We start from the raw sequence: 16318 nt of genomic DNA on the forward strand, positions 1-16318 counted from the left end.
TATATATATATATATATATATATACAAATCTGACTTAGAAGGAAAAGTCTCCTTGGGTTCAGGAAGGCTGCGATTCTCATCTGTCAACAGTAAATGGTGGAAACTGATATCCGAGGAAGAATATGATCTGGGCTGCTAATAGGTAATCTTGGTACATTCCCTTTAATTATGGCATGAGCTTTCGGATGGCATCGTATAGAACTGGGTGTGACTGGTCATTCAAGTTCTCAGTTCAAAGCAATTGTTCCTTAAAGCTCTTCAGCCTGCACTTTGTAAAATGATCACTCTCTGCATCAGGGGTAGGCAACCTTGGCACTCCAGCTGTTGTGGACCTGCAAGTCCTATGGCTCTCCAGTTGTTGTGGAATTATGACTCCCATGGCTATTCAGCTGTTGTGGACCTGCAAGTCCTATGGCTCTCCAGTTGTGGAATTATGAGTCCCGTGGCTATTCAGCTGTTGTGGACCTGCAAGTCCTATGGCTATTCAGCTGTTGTGGACCTGCAAGTCCTATGGCTATTCAGCTGTTGTGGACCTACAAGTCCTATGGCTATTCAGCTGTTGTGGACCTACAAGTCCTATGGCTCTCCAGTTGTTGTGGAATTATGAGTCCCATGGCTATTCAGCTGTTGTGGAACTACAAGTCCCAATGACAAGACTCTTGACAGCCCTAGGCATGACTCGTAGGGGCATGAAGAGATTTGTGGTTTGACCACAGCTGGAGTGCTGAGGTTGCCTACCCTTGATCTCTACTTTTAAAAATAGGTCTATTAATGTTTAGAATCATTTACTGCTTTGCATATAAATTTGCTGTTGGCTTTAAAAATGGGACAGTGTAATGTGTTTTACCAGAGAATTTGATTAAGCCATGGGTGTGTTTCAGTGCAAGCTTTATATGTTTACAAATTTGCATAATTATGTGCTTCTGTCTTGAAGGCAGATGTGGGTGATAAAATACTGACTGTTTATGCCATAACCAAGTGCACTAGTTCCACATCTTGCTGCTTATTGGTCAGTCCTGAAGTTCTATTTAATGTCCCTTTGCCCTTGTGGTAGCTGCTATGTTATTGTTATGCAGTTAAGTATTGCAGTAGACCTTTGTGACTGTGAACATCTTACTGCCCGCCGAACGCTAGCAGGAGTCTGAATGGTTAGTGCCGCAATAAGCGCACACATATCAAAGACTGGAAAATTAACCATGCTTATGTATGTAGGTATGGGACCTTTTATCCAGGAAGCACTTACCCAAAATGCTCCAATAGCTACAGCTCATTTTCTCCATAATGCACACACATTCACCTGGCTATAAAGGATTCCTGCTACATTGGTTATAGAGTACAACTTGTTGTCACTGAAACTTCTTGCCATAAAATGTTATTTGGGAAGGTGCCCCTATTCCTCTTTGATATGCTACATTTTCCGGATCCAAGGCATTTTGGATATAAGATCCCATACCTGCATTTAAGCACAATAATAAAACCATAGTGCTTTACAAAACAATGCAATGTTACATAGATAGGAAATTGTGAGATCGGGTCAAGTCTATTAATGTGTTTCTTTGACATTTTATTATTGTCACCAAAAGTTCAATATTCTGCTGTGTTTACCAATCTGTGCAATAAAATGGTACAAGCTATTGTATTTTATGTAATATACGTTTAAACAATGATTGCAGTGTGGGGAATACGTGTATGTATTAAGCATTGTCTGTAATGCATTAAAAACACCCATTTTTTTTCTTTTATACCTGTTTTGGAGTCTTTTTTTTTATTATTTCGATTTATTGGATGGTGATATACATAAAACACAGTACATTAACAAGGGACAGATTATCAGTGCAGTCCGTTTTGGAGTCTTTAATCAAAATAATCACCTTCACTAATGGTGGTAAATGTATAAATTACTGAGGGCCACTCGTGCACACCAACACTTCTAGACGGCTGAACAATAGTAGCTAATTTTGATAGGCATTGCAGCCAATTCACAATGAGTGAGCTGTAATACACTTCAACACCTGAAAATGTCAATCCTTGCTCTATTGTTTACCACAATGCACACTGAAGAGAATGTCGGTGTAAACATAAGCCCCATAGTTGGCATGAATGCCTACAATAGTAACCCCCAGCATTATTCTCAGTGGATTCACTAATAGCCCCCTGCAATGGCGTCAAGGTCTGCAATAATAACCCCCCAGCATTGGTGTCAGTGACTGCAGTAATAACCCCCAGCATGTGTCAGGGGCAGCAGTAATAACCCCCATCATTGGTGTCAGTGACCACAATATAAACTACTAGCATTGGTGCAAGTGACTGCAATAAAAACCAGGACAAAAATAGCCAGTGGCCCATGTGCAGACTGCGTGTTGTCCCCCAGGGGTGCACACACTGCTTACTGGTGATGCATTAGATTCTGCCAAGGATTGGCTATGTTCCAACAAACATGAATGGCTAGAGACATGGAGTATCTCTAGTCATCTGTGCATGCAAATATTGTTCTGTTCACTGGATGCTTTAAAAATAGAGTTATATGTGTACAAAACGGTGTTAATACTGACAAAATTTGCTGTGGTTGCCCTAAACAGTAATGGTTAAAACCAGCAATAAATTGCACAGATCCAGAGGGGCAGCCTGGAAGCCCCAAACCTTGGGGCACTCTGCTTGGGCCACCTTCTACACCTCTCAGTTTGTCCATGGCTGATATGAGTAGCCTCCCTGGCTGGCAAGACTGCTTCTCAACCTTTCTGCTCATTTTGTTATATGTATAGAGAAGGTCCTTGACTTTTTGGGTTCCTGGGGCTGTCAGAAAATTCCTAATGGTAACTGTAGGCCCCTCTAGATGTCTATGATTACCAGGAGCCATCCAACATTATTTCCTTTTAAGGGTATTAGTAGGCTATTGTACTCTTACCAATAATTTTTTCACCTATTCATCTTTATTACAGAATAACCAACAGAGGGAGCAAGATAATTAGATAATTAGATCTATCTCAGAATGATCAGTAATCATATGGAGTCTATTCATCTGGGTTTGTCCTCTGTTGCTCATATTACACATTCTGAAATGGCTAGTGATTCCTAAAAGGCAATCTGAAATGACCTCCTCACAGACAGGCTTGCATTTGTTGCAGGCCAACACTGTTAAGTGAGATAGTATATTTTCTGGCAAACCATTAATAAACTGAAGATCCAGAAGTGATCTTACCAAAGCGTGTGTTTTCACTGGAATTCTTTCAACAAAATTGTTACATAGAGCCCTGTGTTCAGTTAGTGGTGAAGGTCATGTCTTCTTCTCTTAGGCTAATGTATCCCTCAAAGGCCATGTGTATATCACCTAAATAAATCATGCAAGTTAATGTTAGACATTCTGTATTAAATTACAGAAACTGGGTACACACCAAAACTAAATTGTGTTTCCAGAGAGGATTTAGTTGAATCAATAGATCTCAGTCACCCCTCTAAAAACAGCCCGGTGTCCCTCACCTTAGATTGACAACAGCAAGCACACCAGTGTCTAACTTCATTTGGCCTTCGCCTCTAATGTGTTTTCACTTACTAAACTGGCCATTCTGTTATTATGTTTGTCATTTTCTTCCGCCAAAAGGTACATTTTCTTCCTCCAAAAGGTACATTTTCACTCAGCTGTCTCAATTATCTAAGTCACTTATAGTCATTTCTAAATTACTGTAATGTGAAAACCATAACTGCATATAGATGGTATCAGTGCATTAAGCAAAGAATATTTGGTGGATGCAACAGCCTTTCACATTCATAGACATCAGGAGGACATTTTCCAGGAAGACAAAGTTTTCTGTAAAACGCAGAAACAGGAGACAGAAACTATTAGTAGTAATAGAAATGAGGTAAACTCAACTGTATTTAAAGGAGAACTATGAGGTGAGTAAAAATCACTCATCCTCATAGTTCTAGTCGACCAGGGAACTGTCACAGGTCGGCTCAATAGATTGGGAAGTGAGCGAACACATACCGTAGCTCACTCACTTCTCGATCATCTCCTTGCAGAGAGCCGTGATTGTCAGTCACGGCCCCCTGCAGGGATCCCTCCCCTCTCCAATCCTCCAGTGCTGAGTGGAGAAATGCTCTGCCTCTAGATAGGCAGAGGCAGCTGTCACTCACGCAGCTGGGTGGATCTCGACAGTAATGTTGGGATCCGTCCAGGCTGCGGCGGTCTCAGTATACTGCAAGCTGAAGCTCACGATATACTGAGCTTTGGGTCATAGGAGGAGGCTAGTATATGTCCTCCCGTGACCCTTAAGAGAACTAGGGGGAAAAACACTTACCCCATAGTTCTCTTTTAATGAGTCTGCTACCAATTTCTGGCCTAACCTACCGTATTTGCCGGCGTATAAGGCGACTGGGCGTATAAGACGGCAGGAAACAGGGACACCGGCACTCCAATGTTAGTTCAAATATAAAGTCTTTTTATTGTAGAAAAAACTACATGTCACAAAGTTGTGACATGTAGTTTTTTCTACAATAAAAAGACTTTATATTTGAACTAACATTGGCGTGCCGGTGTCCCTGTTTCCTGCTGTTACATGACGGTTGCCGTCCGTCGACCACCGCAGCACCCAGATTCTTTCATTGGAGACAAGCGGTCAGGAGTGCGATGGGTTCAAGGATCTGGGCGTATAAGCCGACCCCCTAATTTTTCTGTTAAAACACAGGTTTTGGGATATACTCGTCGTATAAGACGAGTGTAGCCCAAAATAATGTTTAAATACACCCACTAACCTCCATGGTGGTATTCCCGAGTGTGGCTCGGGGTTAATTTTCAGTACCATAAGCGGTAACCCCGAGCCACACTCGGGATTACAGCGTAGCATCTCTTACCTTGTCCACGATCTCCGCTGTGTCCTCCGTCTTCCGGGTTCCGTCCCTTGCGAGCGTCCACGTCGCTGGGGCGAAACCGGCGGGAATTTAAAAGGTTTTTTAAAAAAACCCGGAAAAAAAAATAGAACAAAAAAGGAAAAAATAAATAAAATAATCAGACCGCCAGGGAGGCTAATCTGTCAGCGCGCTGGATGTGCAATAATAATGTATGTACGGAGGCTTCGACTACACACAGTATACCGCGCTGAGCCAATCACGGCGAGCAATGTATTCTATTACTGACTACAAAGCCTGCTCCGATAGGCAGAGGTTGTACACTACCTCTGCCAATCAGAGCAGGCTTCGTATTTTCAGAATACAAGATACTTGACATCGAGGCATCTATTTGTATAATGACCACATCTGTAGTATCACATGTAGTGTCTTACTTCCTGTGTGGCCTCATTTAATAAAAATCTGACCACACTTGTTCAGACCTACTTGTGTCGATCTGCACTAGGGATGCACTGATATCGAGTATTTAAGTACTCGTACTTGCCCAAATACTCCCAATGCCTACCCTGATAGCGAAAATCCTGTGATGGGTCGGGCAGCGTGCAATGACTCCGCCGCCCAGCTTCCCGATTGGTCGGCCTATCAGGAAGCCGGGGGGCGAGTCGTTACCTGGCTTCCTTAATGGGGCTTTCGGTATTCACTACCGGCGACTATTGTATACAAAATTTTGGTACTCATACTCAATACTGAAAAACCAGTATCGGTGCATCCCTACTCTGCACAAAACCCAAAAGCAATGTCAGATAAACAACTGCCTTTACTTTAAAAGAAGAAATAAAAATGTATCTATAAAACCTGAAAGTAGTTGTAATCCTTCCCCACTCTATCCAAAACTACAAGAAATGTTTTAGTTATACCTGTAGATACACTTTAAGGTGGAGTGGGCATGAATTTAACGAGCACCTAAGATTTAAAAAAATCCATGCCTGTGTGTAAAGTCTGGAACAAAAATTTAAAAAAGTCCTGCTCCCAAAATAAGTTAGGAGCTTCCCCATTTTTACTTTGTCTATATATTCTACCAATCAGCATGATATACTGTAGAGGAGAGCACGGGCAAAGCAAAAAAGGGGTTCAGGACCTCGTTTGTATATTGCTCTCAAGGTGCTTTTACATACACGTAAAGCAAAGCTAAAGTAAAAAATATTCAAAAACATCTAGTCCCCTATGAAAAGAAATCCCTCAAAAAGAAGATGGTCTGGTGAATAGATCACAATTAGTTAAGTAATATAACAAATTTAATGATTAATAAACACATAAAGATACCTATACAAAACATTTAAAAACATTAAAACAGCTTCCCTAAATCACCCAAGTGAAATGATGTGAATGTTCAGATATATAAATCTCCTAAAAAAGGGGGGGGGCAGGAAGTCTCTGGTGCAGGTACAATGAAGATATATCAAAAATAGACTAGCCGAACTGTACTCACGTTGTGTTTGTAACTCGTGGTGGAAATAGTACTTAATATGTCTCACAACGATATTTGCAAGTGGACTGTTTCACAACGTGGTATCCAATTGTAGCAATTTCCTTTTCAAAGGGATCCGCTTCAGTAGCGGAGCAGTGGTTCCTTTTGTTATGCTTCTTCCCCCGTCTGATTTATATCACTGTGTGGGATTGAGTTCCAATTTGAGGGAGAGAAGCCATAGGGAGAGTGTCCACTCGTGCGGCCGCACTGTGGGATGAAGTTTGATAAAAGTCCTCTCGGCAGTGTGTTCAGTGACCTGGGGAGGAATAGGAACTGTGTATGGTTACACTGACAGGGATTCACTCCCGTCTCCCGGTCTCGGCCACAGTGAGTACAATCTATTGCCGCTGTGCTCAGGCAAAGACCGCATCGAGGTTGTCCAATCCACTGAACTCGGCAGCTGCACAGATCCCCTGTCCTGCTTTCACTCGAACATTAAGTGATCCATTATGGGTGTTTCTGGGAAGCTGGAACACACGCTATCCTGACGCGTTTCCCCCCGATGGCCGGGGCTTCTTCAGAGGGGGCTTCTTCACACTTCACATGGGTATCTGTCACTGTGGTACAGCACAGTTCAAAAAGTCTCATAATGGGGCAGACTCCACCAGTTGGAACAGGGGCAGCTGTACAGCCAGCAATTTTGCAAGTCTGGCTTTGAGACAATGGGCATGGGACTGGGTGACCATTTTCTCTTCTGCTCCAGCAGCTGGGGAAGAGACACTTGCCTGGTCAAGGATGCTGCCGGAGATGGTGGAGTGGGGTTAGGAAACGTGCAGCAAGGTTCAAACCCATGCTTGGCCCTACTTTGCATGGCGTATCCTCCTCTCTGATGTACTGTAAGATAAGCCTTTTAAACCCCTTGTCAGTCTTCCATCCCCATCTCTTTAGGCTGCAGATCTTGCAGCATATGGAGATGGAGATTCATGTGGACTGTGGTTAAAAGTGGAAAGGGAGTGAAAAGGAGTGTGGACCTTTTGCTGCCAAGCAGTATAACTCATGTGCTGCTCCCACTGAATTTTGTGATGAAGAAAAATTTGTTTTGTCATGCCCGTGGTGCCCAAATGAATGGTACATTTACCATGTTTGATGTGCTGCAAGCAGAAGCTGCAGACCCTTATGCTGCACCTATATGCTGCAGTTGGCAACAGATGTGTTAAAAATGCCCAGAATGCTCAGATATTCTGGAGTGTCCCTGGGGATAACAATGGTCTGCACCCATTGGGATAACAGGACAGTGGTGATCTCTACCACGCCTGCCCCTGTACATACTTCCTCCTGCACGGCCGTTCGGGAAGCTGGGTTCTACAGCCAGGAGCGAGCGGTGCAGTCATAGGTAGGTTATTACCTTTTTGCAAACATTTAAAAAAAAAATGTTTTTGCATACATCTACTGCTTGCTGCTTGAATGCCTTTGTAGCACTCACCCCCGCAAGGGCTGCTGGAATATACAGGTCTTCTGTCCCACACCAGTGATGACTCACCCTCACCTGGACTCAAGTGACACCAACACACCGTTTAGAAGGTTTAAAATGGGCTTTATTAAAACTAGCAATAAGCCCTGTTTATACAATATTAAATGCAGTGATGCAATACAGCTCACCAAAATAAACGCAATTGGTGTTCGTTCACTGTAATCCGCCAGTGGAAGGTTTGCCTGAAATGCACTGAATGAGTAGAGAATGGATCTATCAGTTACACAACACAGAAATACCGTTCAACATGTACTCGTACTCGCCCAAATGCTCCGATGCCGGGCCTGATACATGAGCTCACAGTATCAGGAAGCTGGGCAGCGAGTCATTACACGCTGCCCGGCTTCCTGATAGGCCGGGAAGCTGGCTCCATGCTCCCTCGTCACCAGATGAGCTTGGTAAACCGGCTTCCTGGCCAATCAGGAAGCCGAGCACCATGCAATGACTCGTTGCTCGACTTACTGATTGGCCAGCTTCGACCACTTGGTGAGGAGGGAGCATGTAGACGGCTTCCCTGCTAATCGGGAAGCCAGGTGGCAAATCTTTACACGCCGCCCGGCTTCCTGGCTAATCAGAAAGTCAGGTGGTGAGTCATTACATGCCGCCCGGCTTCCTTAATGGGACTTCCGGTATCAGTATTCGGTGACGGCAAGTACCGGAAAAAAAATATCGGTACTCGATACCGAAAAAACGGTATTGGTTGGATCCCTAATAAGAACCTATTAAGAAGAAGAGACCCCTGTAGGTCCTAGCTAACCACTGGCCAGTGGGAATTCTACACACACAGAGTCTGCCGCAGTTGGGGTCCTTTAAATTCTGTGGTTGAGTAGTCAACCTTTTGTAAAACAATATTTGCAATCCACAGGATGGAAAGGGGTATCTTCACAAAGTGTCTCTAGATTTCTACACTGCACTGGTCTGGCAAAAGGGTAGCATAGCATACTGAAACTCCCCTCTCAAGCCTGCACCTCCCTTTATATGTCTCCACAGGAATCACAGACTCTGGCAGTGCAGAAAAGACAAAACACAAGGGACACTTCCCCCTGTCTGGCTGCAGCATACCAGTCTGTGTCCCTCCCTGTGTCTCTCTCCCTCTGAATATGATGAGCCTACTCTCCTCGGGTGATGGGTGGGACTAATCGGCCTGGCAGACAATAAGAGCTCTCCTGGACTGCTAGCCAATCAAGTCCCTCCTTGCCTTTGTTGTTAGGGGTGGGCATTCTTCTTAGCTACAGCAGTAGCCAATCCAAGAACAAGGCTGCAGCCAATAGAGTCTCTCCTCTAGTCTCTGTGGGCTATCAGTCTAGCCAGAGAAATTCAGCGCAGTGTTTCAGAGAGCAATGCTCTGCATATACTACAGGAGAAAAACTCTGCCTGTGCTACCTCTTTTAAAGATGTAACTCCTGAGTTTAGTGTCACTTTAATCCTTCTTTAGGTTGAGATATAGCACTCTAAATTAGGTCTGTTAAACATCCAGTATCCCAGGTGATAAATCCCATACCTGCAAATTATGTATCTGATATGAAATATGGCAGCTTTTTACCTTCACGTTTTTTTTTCAATGATACGGTATTCTGTTCTCCAGTGGAGTGAACTTGTTTTTCTTGTATGTCTCCATGGCACAATACTTCACAACAAGACATATGAGTCGGGGATAATTAAGCCATTTCAGTTGTTCACCAGGTGAAACCCTTTCAAGCAGTTTTGTAAGATCTCTTGTGTGATCTTTGGATTGTGGAACACAAAGCGCTGATATTCTCCCGAGTGTCACTTTTCTCAGGTAAAGCAGGAGTGACAGGGGATACAGAGGGACGAGTGACAAGAAGGGACAAGTGAAAATGAAATGGTTTGCACAGTAGCTCATTATTGTATAGTGTGTGTCTTGTGGCTATCTCTAGGGCCTGTTACTGATTTGCTTTCAGCTTCTTATTAAATGAGATCTGTGGAGCGGGACGTTCTGCGCACTGTCCTCAAAGGCCTCTTTGTGGTTCAGTCTTCAGCCTTTATTTTATTATTCTAGAAAGAATTGTTACCTCTGTGTTTGTAAAATATAAGCCTACGTTTTTTCCTGCAGAACAGGAAATTTATACAAGATGTGTGTAAAATAGCACAATTTAATGTTATAAAAGGTACAAGATTACTTATGATTTACCAAGTGAGTACAACATGCAAAACACTACTGGCAATATATATATGACAAGATTGAGAAGCTACTTAACTGTAACTTGTTTCCAACAATGCATCTAAAAAGAAGAATATCCCATGTGTGGTGATAAATGGTGTATAAATACATATATTTATGCTTCTATGCTTTGGGAAAATAATATATAAAATTCAATCTTAAGGAGATGTCCAGGCAACCTTGGCTCTTTTCCAGAGAGTGTAGCATTTATTGAATCCCAGAAATAGATGGAAAGGAACAGTCATACAGAGTAATATTAAAAATATTTCTGTGTATATCTAGACCTCAGAAGACAAAGGATACACACTCCATCCACCCAGCATATATTTCCAATATATATTTGCCCCTACGTGTCTCTGATTCCCCCTAGACACTTCTAAGCTCTGAATTCATATACAGTTTTCTGCCATTCATTACCCCTTTGCTTAGGTTTCTATTGACAAAAACTCTTTACAGCTGTGTACAGTCAACACCAACCTGAAACCATTTTTGGTCAGGAGGAAGTTTGCAACAATAAAAGGAAGCTTGCCCAAACACTTAGGGCTTGTTCACACCACTTCTAGTGTGTCCCAGCACGATTAGCTGCTGGAACGCACTGGATCGCATCCTGGCCAGCCCCCCTGTGTTCTGGGGTGGGAGGAGGCGTGGCAGTGCATTTAAGTCAATGGCACCACAGCCAAACCCCCCCACCCGCAGTGTGATTGCCTGCACCAGAACGCGTGGCACACCAATGCCTGCATTCTGGTCTAGTGCTTGCAAAAAATATTGCATGCATCAATAGGGAGACTGAGTGACCCAGCTTCTAAAATATATATAGGCTTTTTTTTTTCTTCCGTGTGTTTTTCATACAGCACATGTGCATTTGCGGTGTGGAGGAGGCGTAGCCGTCCGAACACCGCCACAATATATTTAGTCAATGGACACACCCCTATCACGCCCCTACTTAAATAGACCAGTAACACTTTTTTGCTATTATTGGTTAAACCCACAATTGTTTTTCACCAATACTTTTCCTTTATACCGGCTTTTTCAAAATGGCAAACAGGATAATTAAGAAATAGCTGATGGTTGTAGTGCAGAATAACACTTTTAGTAATGCAAGAGTCTGTTTTCATAGATATCTGTACATCAGACCAAAAAGAGGCACAGAGGGATTTGGTTCCAAATGAAGGACAGCTGGGAGGTATACATACTTAGCCTCAGGCTTTATCAGTGGCGTCACAAGGGCGGTGCGGCCCGCACCCGGGTGCCACCATTGGAGGGGTGACACCAAAATGACTCACAGTCATTTTGGTATCACCCCCCTCTGAAAAGTTAGGCGCTCAGTCATGGACCAAACGCCCGACAGTATCAGGAGAGAGGAGGGGACCCGGCAGCATACCTTATCCCGCCGGGTGACTGTCCCGTCCTCTCTCTGCCGGGGTCCATCACCAAGATGGCCACCGGCAGGTATCAGAATACTGCTGCGCGTGCGCGATGACGTCATCACGCACGCGCGTGGGGACGTCACGCGCATGCGCAGTGACGTCTCGGCGGGGTGACACTCGGTTACCGCTCCGGGTGTCACCCAGCCTCGGGACGCCCCTGGGCTTTACCTCACTGCTTTCCCCATTCATGGTAAAGAATGGGTTGTACAGACTTAGAGTGAGTTACCAAAAGGATCAGGCCACCCAAAAATTTACCCATTAGTTTATTTTCTGACAGGTGCTGGTCTGTAGGGTTTATTCATTGGGGTTTAACTTTAAGGCCTATAAACTTAGCTTCAGGCTTCACCTCTACCACTTTCCCTATTCATGGTAAAGAATGGGTTGTACAGACTTGGAGTGAGTTACCAAAAGGATCAGGCCACCCAAAAATATACCCATTATTTTTGTTTCTGAGAGGTGCTGGTCTGTAGGGTTTATTCATTGTGGTTCAGCTTTAAGGCCTATAAACTTGCCACAGTATTATGATGAGGTTTCACTCTACCTGTTGGTTTTATTTTTTTAAGAGAACCTGCGAGGATAAAAGTATGGGTGCACGAAATTGTAATTTGATAGAAACTAAACTTTATAGACATCTGATATATTGCTTCCTCGGAAAGCGTGATGTCTCCTAACAGCTTTCTGCACCTTAGAGGGGTGTTTGGTCTTAAACAATTGGAAGCCTCTTTTACATTTGGGTGGATACTCGTAATGAACATAATTCTATCATATTTAGTAGTTATGATCTATATGTATATTTTAGTTTTGCCAGTGATACAAACTCCAGCTTGAAATTGCTTTTGTTGCTAATTGCCTTTACAAGGTCAGTTATGACCTGTGCTAGAGATTTTATGGTATGCCCTATAACGAGGCTATTAGTGTTCTGCCTTGCCAGATACCTGTTAATAACATCCGATTAGTCACTTACAAAATACCAGACCAAGAAATGTTTTAACAATAGGGCTGATAGGCTTAATTGAAGGCGTTTCAAGCTTAGTGGAAGGCCTCTGCTAGAGAGTTTGTTTATTCACCTTAATCTGTCTGGGCTGATTGTAATGGAACTCAGAAAGCCTGCAATGTAGAATGTGATACAAAAGGTTTTGAAATTGGATAATGTGTTGCAAACTTGTGAGTTTTCTGGATGATACCCCATCCAGTTCCTTGTCATTCTCAAACATCATTTTCTTCCCAAAACGCATTTCATGATGGCAAGAGTCAGACTTTAATGTGGTCTGTAACAGAACCAAGACGTCTTGATTAAAAATATAGGTGAAGGCTGAGGGAACTCATGAGTGTATAGTTAGCCATTTCTGAACAGTCATATCCCTCATCTATGGCCAAGTTAAAAGGACTGTCAATAAATTGCTGCAAAGAAAATGTTAAATATTCACCTCTCCTGCTGCCTGTGCATCTATGCAGTAGTGAAGCAAAGCTGTGAGCTGAAGATTTTGAAGAATCTGGCACTTCCAGGAGTGTCAGATTCCTGATCACCGCTGTGCACAGGTTTAATCTCATCACTACTCTGTCCTCTAATGACAAAGTGGCAAACTTCCGGTATCAGGAAGCCGGTCGGCAAATCATTTCACGCCGCCCGGCTTCCTGATTGGCAAGGAAGCCGGCTCCATGTTCCCTCGTCATCAGGCCAATCAGGAAGTAATGACTCGCCGACTGGCTTCCTGATACCGGAAGTTCCAGTATCGGGAAAAGCATTGAGAGCATTTGGGCGAGCACGGGTTCTCACCCAAATACTCAATATCGGCACCGTTACCGATACTAGTATCTGTACCTGTGCATCCCTAATTGTGGGACAAGGAATTTGACACTCCGAGAAGTGACTGATTCAGCAGGATCTTAGGTTGGTGAATACATTTCTGTCTTAATATGTTTATTGAAGTTTTGTAAATAACATACATAGAAAGAAAATTGTTCACATTGCTTCATTACAGCACATCATCGTTAAAACAATGACATTACGTAGAATACTACTACATAGTAAATAAATGGGCAATCATAGAGCAGGTAGGCGTCACATCCTTAACCATGTACCAAAAAACAGCAGGTGTGTCAGCTGTGTGGTTAAGCAGGACTGCACTTCCTAGAGGTGAACCAGTTAAAGGCCATTACCAGAGGAAAGGGCAAAGGCCCCTAAGAAAGTAAAGCAGGAAAAGAGGGGATAGAAGAAACTGAAGAGAAGTAGTAGTATTAGGTATACCCATACTACCAGAGGTCCCATATCTTGCTAACAACAGCCAGAGTGACAGAAACTGCATGTCCCCGACCCATGTTCCGTAACCAATCGGTCTCCCATCCTGAAAAAAAAACCGCAAAAAATATTTTCATATGTTAAGTCCCCTGCCCCCACATATACACGCAAACTTGCGTCGGTTGTGTGCCTACGTGCAAAAACGACGATTGTGCCTATTATGCCGCACATGTTACATATACAAAAGCTTTTAAAGTCTATGGCCAATTTTTGCGATTGTGCGGGCGCACGCAATTTTAAGGCTTCTTGTGTTTGGTGGCTATTTACCCGACGTGGCCACGTCTTTTATATTTTATGAAAAAATTGGGGTGATAATAAATGTTTCATAACATTTCATAGGGAAACAGGTCTAGTAATTGCCTCGTCTTTGACTAATATTTATTCCGTCATACAACGCTGAACTGAAATGTATTTTATACCATTGTTGGGGGACAGATAGAGCTTTCTTTTGGTGGTATTTAATCACCACTGGGGTTATTATTTTTTACTATATAATGAAAAAAGGACCGAACATTTTGAAAAAAGACATGTTTTCCCTACTTTATGTTCTAAAACATTTATTATTACCCAATTTTTTGGTAAAGTATAAACAAAAAGATACATTGTCACACTCCTTACTGGAAAAACCCAAAGTTGAATGGGGGGTGGGGTGCTTGTAGTGACCTGCGGATGGTGCCACCGCACAGCATAAAGATGAATAAATGTCACCAGCACACAACCAGTATTGCAGTCCACGGCAGCGGGGGGTGCTGCACATTGTAAGGTTATACAAGCGATCAGCCGGCTATAGAGCCGGCTGAACGCTTGTATAAAACAGCCAGTAATGGTTGTTTACCTTCCCGGCTGGATTTTGCTCAGGGGAGCGCACAATCAGAAAAAAAAATCAAGTACATGTGCGTCCACCCCCCGGGAAGGCTCCGCCATCCGCCTGTATTTTTACTATTGGCGGATGGAAAGGGGTTAAAGGTTTTGCGTTTCTTGGTGATCATTTGTTTTTTGCACTAAAAATTTGTCTTTTTTTATGCGGGGGATAATTTCCCCAATAGCAACACACACTGCAATGTAAACCTCGTGGAGGCTCTAACCCTTCACCACTCAATCCAAAACTAACTAAAAAATAAGATTTGGCTTTAGCAGAGCTTTAATTTCCCACACATAGCAAGAATGTTAAAATATCCTCTATAGCGTATTTTCATTGAGTATTGTTGAATGTACCTGCAATCATAGACTTCATAGACTAGATTGAGATATAAAGTACAACAAAGCACAATGATGGTGCTGCACAACCCATGAATTGCAAATATAGCTATTCTCATGTGCATACAAACTATACAGAAACACAGGTTTGAAATCATAAGCATGCGTTGATCAAATCATTGACATTATTCTATTCACATGTTATATTGAAATACTAGAAACTTTTATTGCTTTACTGTTGCTTTGGCACTGTCTGGTTTGATTATTATGTTATTATTGTTGTTATATTATTATTATTATTATTATAATATAACAATGTCCACTAATCCCACTGCAACTCTTGAGTGGCTAAAGCCTTACCATCACTTCTTGTACAAAAAGAAATATTGATAGTATAGAAATAGAACAGAAATTTCATAGTTGAACTTTTAACTCACTTTCGGGTTGAGCAGACTATTACAAAGCAGAAAATTGTTGGCAGATAGCAGTAGGAGAGATCAATGTGTCAGATTGCTATCCTCAGTCTTCAACAAATGTGTTAGTTGAGGGCATAATTCAACTGTGCTGGTGTGAATTGGATTACAAGTGTTGGTGAGGCAGAATAAAATAGAGTTTGATAGCAACACGTGTAGCTCTCTCCCTAGCTACTATGAAGGGGGATGTTTTAATTTCACACAGGAATGGGCATAAGATTGCCAGCCATTGTGTAATGAGAAGGCTTCACTCCCTGGGTACAATTTACAAAGAAAAAGAAAAATCTGGCTCTAGTCAAAGCAGCTACACCAGCTGAAAGCACACATTGCACTATGGTTACATTTCAAGCCAAATTAAAAACTCCTAATAATGGAAAGTGTAATTCCCAAGATACTTCCTGCTCTATGGTGATAATGTTGCTTATACATACTGGCAGCATTACTAGGTTATAATGAAGGAAACAAACGAAAAAAGAAAACTAACGCAGCTATCACATATAAGAAATGGTAAGCTACAATATATTTTATTTTTGTTTAGTTAGATTTTAAAGCAATTTCACAACCACACATGATACTTACCAAACAGCAGCCTCAATCTAATTTTACAGTAGCTGCCAGCACTGCCACGGTGATGGGACAGATGGCAACTGCACTCAAATATGTTAACGCATATCTAAACACAAAAATGTAATATGTTGCAACTTACCAGTCGTTGGAAGTAGTGGCTGCATTTGTTTCCTATTTTTTAGCCTTTTTTCCTTTATTTTCCTGGTAATTCTGTAAAAAAGACATGTTCTCTCCCTGGTTCACTATGCTTATTACTCCCAGGCCCGGATGGGTGTCGTGGCTGTGTTGGAGCCATACACAGCTGCTCAACGTTCAAAAAAACCCTGCGGAGA

This window comes from Nanorana parkeri, unplaced genomic scaffold (genome assembly GCF_000935625.1).
Source record: "Nanorana parkeri isolate BGI_ZX_2015 unplaced genomic scaffold, ASM93562v1 scaffold13, whole genome shotgun sequence".
NCBI lineage: Eukaryota > Metazoa > Chordata > Amphibia > Anura > Dicroglossidae > Nanorana > Nanorana parkeri.